This window comes from Rhinolophus hipposideros (genome assembly GCF_964194185.1).
Source record: "Rhinolophus hipposideros genome assembly, chromosome: 14".
NCBI classification, from domain to species: domain Eukaryota; kingdom Metazoa; phylum Chordata; class Mammalia; order Chiroptera; family Rhinolophidae; genus Rhinolophus; species Rhinolophus hipposideros.
In genome coordinates, this window is record NC_138060.1 from 4,563,831 (window position 1) to 4,576,364 (window position 12,534).

The window sequence follows — 12,534 nt, forward strand, 5'->3', positions numbered from 1 at the left end:
GTTCACTATAGCATTATTCACAGTGGCCAAGACATGGAAACAACAAAGTGCCCTTCAACAGACGACTAGATAAAAATGATGTGATATATATACACAATGGAATTTAAATTTCTTAAATGTTAAAGATCAAAAATCCCATCATTTTACCATTGCACATTATTTTCTATAAACCTTAAGCCCAAATTAATATCCAACTATCAATCATGCTATAAAAATGTATGTTTAAAACATGTACATCTTATAATTCACTGACATTTTTAACTTTGGTTTATTAAGTATGGATTTATTACACAGTTTTTAAAATGATAATTTTAAAAAATATATGGTGTTTTTACTTTGGGGGGAATGCCAGCAATTTACAAACGCAATAAGCATGACTGTCCTATCACACACATAAAGTAAAGACTGTCTCTGGGATAGGAGGGGTCATGGAAAAGAGAGTCAGAGGTAGACAGAATGCAGACTTGCTGTTTATGAAAATGTAGAAAATAGTCGCCAGCACGAAATGAAACCACTAATGCACTTGCAAGATGATGAAACCACTAATGCACTTGCAAGAGGAAAGAACTGGTCTCCTGGACCAGGGAAGGCCCACCACCGAAAGATAAGAATATCTTATCTTATCTTATCTTATCTCCAGTGGGGCTGGAATGGGCAGCAGGGATGTAAGAGGAAGGCTACAGTGATGATCCAGGCAGTCGTGGTAAGTCAGTGCCTTTTCACTGAATCCTACTATTTTAAAGCAGTGGTTCTCAACTGGGATGAGTTTGTTCCCAGGGGACATTTGACAAAGTGTGGAGACACTTTGGGTTGTGACAAATGAGGAAGCAGGTGCTACTGGCATCTAGGAAGCAGAGACCACAGATGCTGCTAAATGTCCTACCGTGCCCAGGACGGTCCCTACAACAGAGACTATGTGGCTCCAAATTTCAGGGGGGCCAAGCAAGTTTTAGAAACTCTATTTTAGAGGAAGCACCTCATCCACACAAGAGACAAAGTAATTCCAACTCATTGTAAGCATTAATTAAGCAAAATTTCAATGTGTTTATAAGACATACTTTAAATCTGTGGGACATAGACATCGATGTACTTGGGTCTTTCACATATGCCCCAGTATTTGTCAATGCGTAAAAATTATTTTGAGTGATTAAAGCCATCACAGAGAGATTAAAGATTAAGGGGGAGTAGATTGATAGAGGACTATGGATACGATGGGCTACTACACAACTGTGAAAAGGAATGAACTGCAACTGCAGGTCTCTACATGGATAAGATAAACAACGTTGCATGAAAACAGTCAAGTCACATAGAATCCTGCCATATGATTCCATTTGTTTAAAGTTCAAAGTATATTTTAGAGATGTATTAATAGGTAGTAAAACTATAATGAAAGGAAAGGAGTGATTACCTAAAATTCAGGTGGCGGTTAAGTCGGAGGGGGATAGAGAGGAGGATGGAACCAACGGTGACGCTTCCAGTCTTGTACATCTCAAGAGACAGTAGGTACATGGCTATTCACTGTATTGGTCTTTATTAAACCACTAGGTTCTGGACAGTCTTCTACATGTGTGATATATTAATATTTAACAATTTTTTTAAAAAAATTAGAAAGTAAGGAGTGTACGAGAAGAGAAGAAATTGAGCTAGCAGGTATATGTCAGGCATTAAGAAGGACAATACTGAATTTTGACCTAACTGGCTAAGGTGCCACCAGGTCAGAGGTATCTCTTACTCTTTTTTATGCTTAACACTCTACTGTCCACTTATCACATATTATCTATTAACTACCAAACTGTATCCCCTCTGTCCTCACAGTTATTCTGCCATGATTCAGCTCCAGCCCAGACTGCTAAATTGTTCTCCCCACTCCTCTCCATATAAACTACACCTCTTCGTAAAGCATACCTTTGCTATTTTCACGCAAACTACTTTAAAAAAATAATGGTTCATCGACACAGAATGAATGAATTTCAAATGTCTTATTTAGACTGACAGTCAAGGCCAACTTACCTTAGCAGCCTAACTGTTGTAATAATCCCAACCCAACGTACTCATTCTCTAACCCAGCTGTACACTGTTGCTTGGGCCGTTCCTCTTGCTTGGATGACCCTTCCTGCACCTATAACCCCTTTCTAATCCAAATCCTGCACATTCTACAGTGAAAATGAAATAGAGGTACGTTACGAAATGTTAGCAACAACAAAGCAGCTGGAATACTCAGATGCCGCTGCCACGGGTGTGACGTGTCCAAAGGCTGCACAGTCTGTGGGTGTTGCCAAAGCTGAACACTCACTAATCCCACTCCGTGGAATATACCAAACAGAAATGCGTATGTACGTGCCCCAAACCACACGGCAGTAACGTTCACAGCAGCAGTGCTCATCACAGTACAGAACTGTAGGCAACACAAACGTCCAGCAGCAGCAGAAGCGATACATGGTGATGGAGTCATGCAACGGAATGTGCCAAGGGCATGAACTACTGCCACCGACAACAACAGGATGGATCTGCCACGCGTAATGTGGAGCAAAAGAATCCAGGTGGGAGTACATGCTGTATGACCCCATTTGTACAGAGTGAAATAACATCCAGACACTATTAATGTACGGTGTTAGAAGTCAGAACAGTGATTGATTGTACTGGGGAAGGGGCTGACGAGTGCAGGCACAGGCTGCTAATAATGATCTGTCTCATAGACGGGGTGCTGATTGCTTGGTGAAAATACATCAAGCAGTACATGTGAAATGTGCACACTTTTCTGTAGGAATGGTACAGTTTGATTAACAGTTTACTAAAGAACTTTAAATCTTTTTAAATTTTAAATCTATCCATTCTTCAAGACTATTCCTTGATAAACCTTCCTCATGTTCTTTAAAAAAATATCCATGATCCCATCTAAATGTCTCTTCCTCCTCTGTATAAATTCCCATAATATAATTAAAACCTTACAATCACCTTGTAGTTTTTTTGTACACGTTTATCAAAGTCGATTTCTACAGCACTGAGCACAAGGACTAGTATTCCCTTTATGATTTCCCATAAAGCACAACATTACGGTAGCTAATCAATAAACATTTATGGAATTTAAATGCCAAAAAAAACGTATACACATTTTAAGAGATGTAACACTTTGGTCAGCGTTGCTCAAGCAGTAGTTTGCCATAATCGGAAGTGTCTGGACGCCGATGGGAACCACTCTGAGCACCTCATGTACTCGCAGAAGTCAAACGTGACTTGTCTTCTTCATCTTTTGTTATCAGTATATATTAATACAGTTTTTTCCTTTCTTAAAATGTGTATACATGTTTTTGCCACCCTCTGTATACTGCCCCTTTCAAAGCCAGTCCACGTCTCTCAGTGTGGTGGGTAAATGCTGCCATTCCTTTTTATTCTCATTTTAATTTGTATACATCACGTCACTTTCTTTGGTGTGCAGCTCTGTAAGTTTTGAAATACACAGATTCACGTAACCACCACCATAGTCAGGACAGTTCTGTCACCTCCTCCTATGCCCCTGAGCTGCGCCTCAGATTCCAAATGTCACCCATTCTCACCCCGAGAAACCATCCATGCAGGGACACCTGCATTGGAACGATAAGTTCCCACAGTATCGTCCTCTCCAGAATGTCGTATAAATGGACTCGTGGAATTCACAGGCTTTTGAGTCAGGTTCAAGTGCACTTGAGGTTCGTTCCTATTGCTGCAGGTGTCAGTGACTCCCTTTTCGTTGTTTTTTTTTTTTTTTTTTTTAAAGATTTTGTTGGGGAAGGGGAACAGGACTTTATTGGGGAACAGTGTGTACTTCCAGGCCTTTTTTCCAAGTCAAGTTGTTGTCCTTTCAGTCTTAGTTGTGGAGGGCGCAGCTCAGCTCCAGGTCCAGTTGCCGTTACTAGTTGCAGGGGGCACAGCCCACCATCCCTTGCGGGAGTCAAACTGGCAACCTTGTGGTTAATTAGCGTCCATTGTACGGAGGAGCCAGGGCTTGTTTATTCTTTTACCAGTGAAAGGACATTTGGGTTGTTTCCACTTTTGGGTGATTGTGAAAAAAGCTGCTATCCACATTTAAAATGGTTTTTTAAAAAGGCTACTTGGAAGCAACCCATCCAAGTTACTTCTTTTTTTTATTTTTATCAGTGATAAAAAGAAATGGTATACACTTAAAAAAACAAACAAACAAAAAAACCTACAAGGACGAGTCAACAATTTTTCCCCTTATGTCAATGAATCCAGCTCACCATATACTTTTGTGAAGAGATTTCAAGCTCCCTTTTCTATATTTAGTGCATCTTAAAGGGCCAGTGTTTGTAAGTACACAACAAAAGCACTTTTCTGAAGGCTGCTTCTTGCCAATGTGACCCCATGGCTGCACTATCGTAAGCAATGAGTACGTCCTGATCTTCATACAGCTATTCCTCAGTGCTACGGAAATGTGTGACTATGCCCTGCCAGCCTCTGCCTTTCATCTGACCTACTGGACTCACCTGCAATGCACAGAAGGGACAGTAAGTGACGAGCCTGGCACTCAGGGGCTCCAAGAACACGTAAGGAAAAGGGCTTCTTCAACGATTATGCAGAGGGGTGGCTACAGCTGCACTTTTTTCTGTTGATTTAAACACAAAAAACATATGTCCAAATCCTCAGGGGCAGAGTGCCCACATCACAGTGTTTCCATTAGCTGGCATTTCGGGGTGTCCGTCTGTGGAGCCTGAGCTACTGTGTGGCCGGGGTCGAGGTCACGGGAAAGAAAATGCCCAAGAGCAACATTTCAGGGAGGCATCTGAGCTGCACCTGCCATTGCGTTAGAGATATCATGTTGGTTCTAGGCCTTCAAAACTGACAGTGGCATGACAGCTCTTTTTATAATATCTCCATGACAGTCACTAGAAAAATCATGAGAACTTCATCCTCCAGCCCCATTCAAAAGTTCTTAATTAATAATAATAACAGCAGCTACTTATGGAGGGTATGCTGCGCACTCCCATACTAGGCATTTTACATGCCGTCCCTTGTTTTAATCCCCAATAACCACCCCAACTTAAATACTTTTATGATGTCTCACCACTAATGAGCAGAGCCAGGCTTTGAGGGGTGACCTCACTGGTTGAACGGTTTGCAGAGTAGGAACTCAGCTCACGGCACAGTCTGAATCCCATCCTATGTTCTTAACCAGGAGGCTATACCACAGCCCTACTAGTAAATACATTCATCTATCCAGATACTCAAACAATTATGTTATCATATCTATCCAAGGAAATAAACTGAGGAAGATAGTGCTCCTCCCCCCCAGGTGCTCCTTGCCTGGGGGAGGTGGGGAGCCCTATGAATAGTATCTGCATCTTGTCGGTCACATACTGTTCGGAGACTCATATGGAAACTACATAGGAGTATCTCCTGGAAAAAAATTCACACAGGCATGGACACAGAACTCAGCTGAGTACTTGGGCCACAGTCTAGGAATGCCCGGGTAACTCAAGTGTCTGATGGTTAGCTGCACAGGGCTTTGATAGGAGAGAAGCAAAGTATTGTGAGAACTCAAAGGAGAAAGCCCAGGGGAGGAAATCCCGAAGACTGAGAGGAATCAGCAGGAAAAGGAGGAAGAAGGAGGACTTCACTGGGGAGGCACCTGCTTCAGAAAGCTGGTGTCAGGAAAAAGAGCTAAAGAGCAAAGAGAAGGAAGCAGGGAAACGGGTACCATGTCCCTGAAATATTTCGGACAAGTTTTCCTACTTCTAGACAGGATATGGTGACAATGAGGTATGAGCCCAGGCTCTGAGGTCAGAAAGAAACGGGTTCAAGTGCACGCAGGGGAAGGTTTTTCATCCCCTTTAAGCTTTCCTCATCTATAAAATGGGGAAGAGAAGAGCCCCAAGGGCACAGGCTGTTGGGAGAACCCGTGGAATAATGCTGGCATGCACTTGGCCCAGAACCTAAATGGCGGGAGCATTCGATACATTGTACCATTATTATTAATAACATTGTCACCACCACCATTATCACCAGGACCATGGTCTGATGCCAACATGGCCTCACAAAAGGAACTCCTCTGTAACAACTACAGAACTGAACTCTTTGATCTATGTTTCAGCCCACATGCTACTTACATCCCTAGACACATGAGGTCTTGTAGAAGGATCTTTGTCCAAATAAAGCCCCAGTGCAAAAATCCACCTCTCAAAATAGTCCCTGTAAACGCATACCTTATTACTTTTCTCAGTAATCACATAAAAACGTGAGAGACATATTCTAGAGAAGGTGAAAAACCATGATGATGATTGTTGGAATATCTATGGTGGGTTTGTTTTGTTTCTTAACACCATCCATGTCTGCTCTTTTCTTAAGTGAGCACAGAGATCATTACGAAGAACCCACGAGATGTTACATATTATCATCATCACTATCATATCCATAACAAGAGTCTGAAAACATAAATTCTTGCAAAGACTTTCTGTACCCCCTTCGTCTGTCACCATTCCTGGCACGGCATTACTATGCAGAAAAGGGGAAATAGTACAATATCGTCTACCCAGTTCTTTTTAATTACTGTATTTCCAGTAATATTTTATTTTAAATTCGTTGTGTGGTCTAGGAGCTAACATAAAAGTAATAGACTGGAACCCATCCATGAATGCTCAAGGAAATGTATGAGAATATTTTGTTTCGATTTCTCAGCGATGGTAACAGACAGAACATTCATGAAACCCTTGCTCTTAAAAATGTTCCATGGCCAGCCAACATTTGCCAGAGTGATACCGCCACATAGTCAGCACTGGAAAAAGAAAGTCATGAGACACACAACCGTTCTGATCTTCCCCAGAAAGCTGCCCAGGATAGCTGATTCTCTCTGCCATTGAGGCTGACACCATCTATAAAAATCACAATGTTCCCCTCACTTTAAAGCACAAAAATAAAAGGAAAACGTAGGGATTGCAATGATGCTCCCTGAAATCAACAGACTGTTACAAATTCACCAAACTTCCTTTCAGGTTTCAAGTTGTTCTCCTGCAAAAGTGTAGTAGTAAATGAGTTCATTCCATTGAAAATGAAAATAAGAGTAGAACACCCAATTGTCCTAAAACAAAACGTAGCAGAATGTTCATGTGTTGGGGACAGAAGGAAGGAATCAGGCTGACCAGAGATAATGTTCCTAGCACATCATTAACGGTGAATGAGATGGGAAGAACTGATAGGCTGTGAAGCATGTGGAATGTGATGATGGCAGTTAGAACACAGCCCCTTCTAACCAGAATCAAAACAAGGACTCACAGTCAGGATGGTGTTTTCAAACGCCTTTCAGAAAACCTGATAAATTCTCAAGACACTGAACCAAAGCAGCCTCTGAGGTACACACAAGGAAACGAAAGAAGTGTGAGTTACGAAGTAGAGCTTTCCATCTGAAACTTGTCACATGTATGTGAAAGAAACTTATATCAACAGAAAGGTTCATCAGTTACTAATGCCACTAACACAGCCCATTGAACCTAAGGGAATGCTTTTCATATTTCTGTTTCTATTATTGCTAGTTACTCTTTCTTGTAAGCAATACACTGCAGGGGTTACGCACACACCTCTGGACTCACACTACCTGGCTGTGCCACTTACTAACTCTAAGCCTCCATTTCCCCATCTGTAAATGATGGTAATACTAAATGAGTTCAAGCAAATAAGACGTTAACACTATTTGAAAACATTTATACCTAAAAATATATGCACCCCTATGTTCACTGCAGCATTATTCACGGTGGCCAAGACATGGAAACAATCGAAGTGTCCTTTGACAGATGACTGGACAAAGAAGATGTGGTATATATACACAATGGAATATTACTGGGCCATTAGTAAAGATGACATACTGCCATTTGCAACAACATGGACGGATCTTGAGATTCTCATGCTAACTGACGTAAGTCAAATGGAAAACAATAAGAACCATATGACCTCGCTCATATGTGGCATATAAAACAGAAAGCAACAAAAGGACAAACGAAATATACAAACCAAGAAAACCCATAGCCACAGACAACAGTATGGTGGTTACCAGAGGGAAAGGGGGCCGGGGGAGGGTGAAGAGGGTAAAGGGGGTCAAATAAATGGTGATGGAAGGAGAACTGACTCTGGGTGGTGAACACACAATGCAATATACCAGATGATGTATTACAGAATTGTACACCTGAAACCTATATAAATTTACTAACCAATGTCACCCCAATAAATTTAATAATTTTTTTTTAAAAACGGACCTCAGAAGCATGATCTAACCTATCAGCCACAAATTAAACAGAAAACACTGCTGGCTTTCTTCTTCTTCGTAGCACTTACCACCACCCACCAGAATGTAAACTCCAGTAGGACATACCTTTTTGCCTGTTTTATTTACTGCTCTACCCCCAGACCAGGAAAAGAATAGGTGCTCAACAAGTATTTGTTGAATGAATGAGCCCAGTGTTCTTTTTACCAACACACACACACAAACACACACACACACACACACACACACACACACACACACACGACACTCCTGTTGAAGAAGATTACTACTCTATGGTTGTGGAGAAGAGGGACAATGAAGAAAACTTGTCCCTGATAAGTGTGGGATACACTTACCCAGCACGATGAGCTGGTATGAAGCACCAACATGGCATTAAATAACAAAGGTTACATATCGAGAAAATGCAGGGATACAGGACAAGTGGCATTCAGCCTCAGGGTCGTGGAGACAACAGCGGGTGGGAAGGGGTGGTAAACTAGGCACAGACCCACCAAAAGTTGGGTGTTGGCCCATGCTTGTTGGATCTTCAGATTTCTCAAAGGAATACAGAAATCCTGAATAGTATGTGAAAATTAATGATTCGACATTTTGATCAAAATAGAGTAATGTTTTCAACATTACCCGGACTCCACTAAAATCTAACAGCGGGATTCGAACAGCAGGCGCCCAAAGCAGCAGTAGCGTTGTCTTCTCTGATCATTTCCCAGACGCACAGCAGTGCCCCACGCAGGGCCTGGACGGTGCCTTCCCGTGATCTCTGCAGGTGGCAAATACCTGTGAGGAGGTTTGTGGTGTCCTGATCTCCCGGTTAGACCTGACTGAACAACTATTCCGACTTAGCTTTTCAGTTCTTATTGCAAGAACATGGAAAGTTAACCAATCTTAAGTACAAACAACATTTTCTCAGTCTCTATGAAAAATTACACCAAAAGAACCAAAATGAAGAACTGCAGAGCTCTTAATGGTACTAGAATCAAGTAGACTCTAAAATAGGTCAGAGAAAGAGCTGCAATCATTTTAAACTCTTGCCAGGCAAAAAGTAAAAATAAAATGATCTTGGGGGGTGGGGGGTGGGGAGAATCACTATCCTATTTTTATTTATTCATATTTTGTTTCTTCCCAGAAGGACTTAAAGCCGCTTATATAACAGTACACAACATCTCAAGATGAAACAACAGAACATTAATGTGTGTGGGTAAAGAAAATAGGATGAAGAAAAGAGAATTCAAGAACAACATAAAATTACCCTGGAAATAAGATTAGTACACAAAACGCAAACAAGAGTGCACCATACATCCTAGAGGTGAGTCGCAAATTGCTTTCTAAGCCAGGGCCACAGAGTCCAATGTCCGTCGCCAAGGGCCAGGCAGTTAAAGGAGTAAAACAAACTGAAAAGTGCCTATTCTTTTTTAAGGAGAATGGCATTACTTTATTGGATCCCATGGTTACCATGGAGACATGCGAGCCCAATATTGCCAGATCTGATTTTTCAAGAGATGTTAGAAATTCAAATTCACTTGTGTATAGTCGTCTCATTTTTCCAATGTTGGCAAACTAGTTTTTTTTTTGGTTAAAAAAAAAAATGTGTGCATTAAAAAACACATGCCTGTGGCCATAAAGAGGAAGAAGACATGATGAGTTACATGACTAACTATATCCATAAAATAAAAACCCAAAGTTATGTAGAAGTACAGTCATTCATTGTATAGAAACCAGAGAAACACTTCTCCTGAATCTTCATATCCTATAAAGAATGCTGTATACCATCTATGAGCTAGGCCTCATACAATCAAGATTCATAGGACTCCATCTTCTAATGACCTTCAACAGGGGCTAAGGTCATAATACTAAGCATCAATTAGTAAAAATGCCAGTCGGGGGCGGGGGTGCAAATTCTCAGGTCTAGAGATTTCTGCTGGTCTAGATTATTTCAGGTGTTGCCTTTACAGATTTCTCTTAACTATTTTTTAACCAAGGTCCCCTTTTGGTAAATGTAAAACCTTATACATTTCTGTAACATTAGTTTACAAACCAAAGCAAAAGCCACCTGGGAAAATGATTTTTCACATGACATTCCCTTCCTCCCTCATGGTTTAAATAAGAGTATTCAGAGAAATGAATGAATTTCTATGCTTCAGATTGTAATCCATGAATACTGGTTTTTCACAGCAGCATTTGATAAGAGCTGAGGAACACCAGATTCCCCAGAAGGAACCTGGACTGATGTATTCTGGGGGCCATGAAGTTCAAGGTCGCTAGCTTTACGGAGCACTCCGTCTGGCAGTGGGACTGAACCTTGTGAATGCTGAAGAACCTGGCATGCCTCCAGTCACCGGCCAAAGAAAGATACACAGGTAGGACGACCAACGTACTCACAAAAGGAACATTGTTCTCTATCTGTTCAAGGTCACGAATAAATGGACGATCGAGTCCTATGGCACAGTGCTGCTCTGTGGAATTCCTAGGATGCCCATAGAAAGGTTGGATTCCGAACTGGGCTCTTGACATACCTAGAACTACTATCGCTTTATTTCATTTATCTTACATACACTTAGTTCTGCTATAATGCTTGCTTTGAAAATGCAGATTTGTTCAAACAGGATTGATACATTAGGGAACAATTTGAGCATAACCTAAATAAATTCTGGTTTGCTTACGCATGATTTTATCTGCAAGACACACGAGGTGAACAGAGAAAACCGCATCCAGCTGAATTGAGCAATGAAGAAATAACACATACTGCGAATACCTCAAACATCTGCCAACTACCTCAGTTTCCCACGTGTGTTATGTACCACACGCACCCACATCTGCTACATCATTCCATCGATTTCAGATGAGCCATTTCACCATAATTTACAACTTGCAATCCTTCCTACACCCACTTCCCCAAGCAAACACCAGGTCTTATCAAAGCAAGGCACAAAGTAGATTGTATTTATATATTGCTTAACCATTTAACAGGTTGTAAAATGTGTACTGTTTTTATTACATTCGTTTTTTCATACGTTATTGATAAAGTTTCTTAATATTGTGCCCCTAACTCTACTTTTCCTGTAGACTCTATGGTATCTGCTGCATGGTTTGGCATAGCTTGGTGATTTTCTAGAAATGTACATGTTGTGTTATAGCAGAACTGCCTGTACTGGAATTCAATATAGAACATTATTTGCAAAAATTAGTTTCACTCGACTAGAAGCTCTACTCAAAGCTGCCACACTGCTCAACTTCAGGAGACACTATTCACTTCATATCTGATGTGTGTCACTTTCATTACGTTTATTAACTCAGCATTTTAACAAATAGTTATGTGAAACCTAATTTGTGTCACAAATGTACTATGTCCCAAAGGATGTACAAGGTGTGATTAAACAATACAGTAAATGTTTAAATTTTAAAAATTTATTACAGTAAAAGACACACTGCCATTAATCCCCCTCAAAATACATCCCCTCACTTCGAACACACTTACCCATCGTTCTGGCCGCTTCCTGAAGCAGTTCTGGAAGTCCTCTTTTGTGAGTGTCTTTAGTTGTGCCGTCGTAGCTGCCTCGATGTCCTGAATCATTTTGAATCTGGAGAAGAGACAGAAGTCGCACAGCGCCAGCTCCAGTGAACAAGGTGGATGAGGACACACTGTAATGTTTTTATTTCACAGAAATTGCTGTACCAGAAGCGACGTGTGACACGGAGCGTTGTCATGATGGAGAATGATTTATAGCACACTTTAAAACACACCTTATTTCAACCATAGTTCACATCCCGTCTGACTGCACTGAACAAGTCACACAGTTACTTAGGTTCCAAGTGCTGCTTCCCATATTGAAGATCCCTGCCTTTCCATTGGATGGCACTCGGCAGCAGCATTCACCATATTTTGTGACCAGAAAGGAAAGGCTCCGTGTCATACATCACTTCTAGTATGGCAATTTCTGTCAAATAAAAACATTACAGTGTGTCCTCATCCACCTTATTCACTGGATCTGGCACTGTGTGACTTCTGGCTCTTCCCCAAAGTCAAAATGGCCATGGAAGGAAAACGTTTTGAATTGATTCAGGACATAGAGGCAGCCATGACAGCGCAACTAAAGACACTCACGAAAGAGGACTTCCAGAACTGCTTCAGAGAGTGGCCAGAATGATGGGATTCGAAGAGAGGGGGAGTATTTTGAGGGGGAGTATTTTGAGGGGGATTAATAGCAATGTGTCTTTTACAGTAATACACTTTTTAAATTTAAACATTCACAGTATTTTTTTATCATACCTCA

The 12,534-nt window shown here is 41.1% G+C and overlaps 1 protein-coding gene across 20 annotated transcripts in view; it reads right to left on the bottom strand.

Moving 5' to 3' along the window:
• MITF (melanocyte inducing transcription factor) overlaps nt 1-12,534 on the bottom strand; it is a 207,212-nt gene that overhangs the window by 103,672 nt on the left and 91,006 nt on the right. For 5 of the 20 annotated variants that reach the window (XM_081073252.1, XM_081073244.1, XM_081073247.1 and 2 more), the window contains exon 2: nt 4,482-4,600. The exons of the other annotated variants lie outside the window; for them this stretch is intronic. The gene's annotated coding sequence lies outside the window, so the exon portion shown is untranslated. The remainder of the gene's footprint in view (nt 1-4,481; nt 4,601-12,534) is intronic. 20 annotated transcript variants of the gene reach the window in all.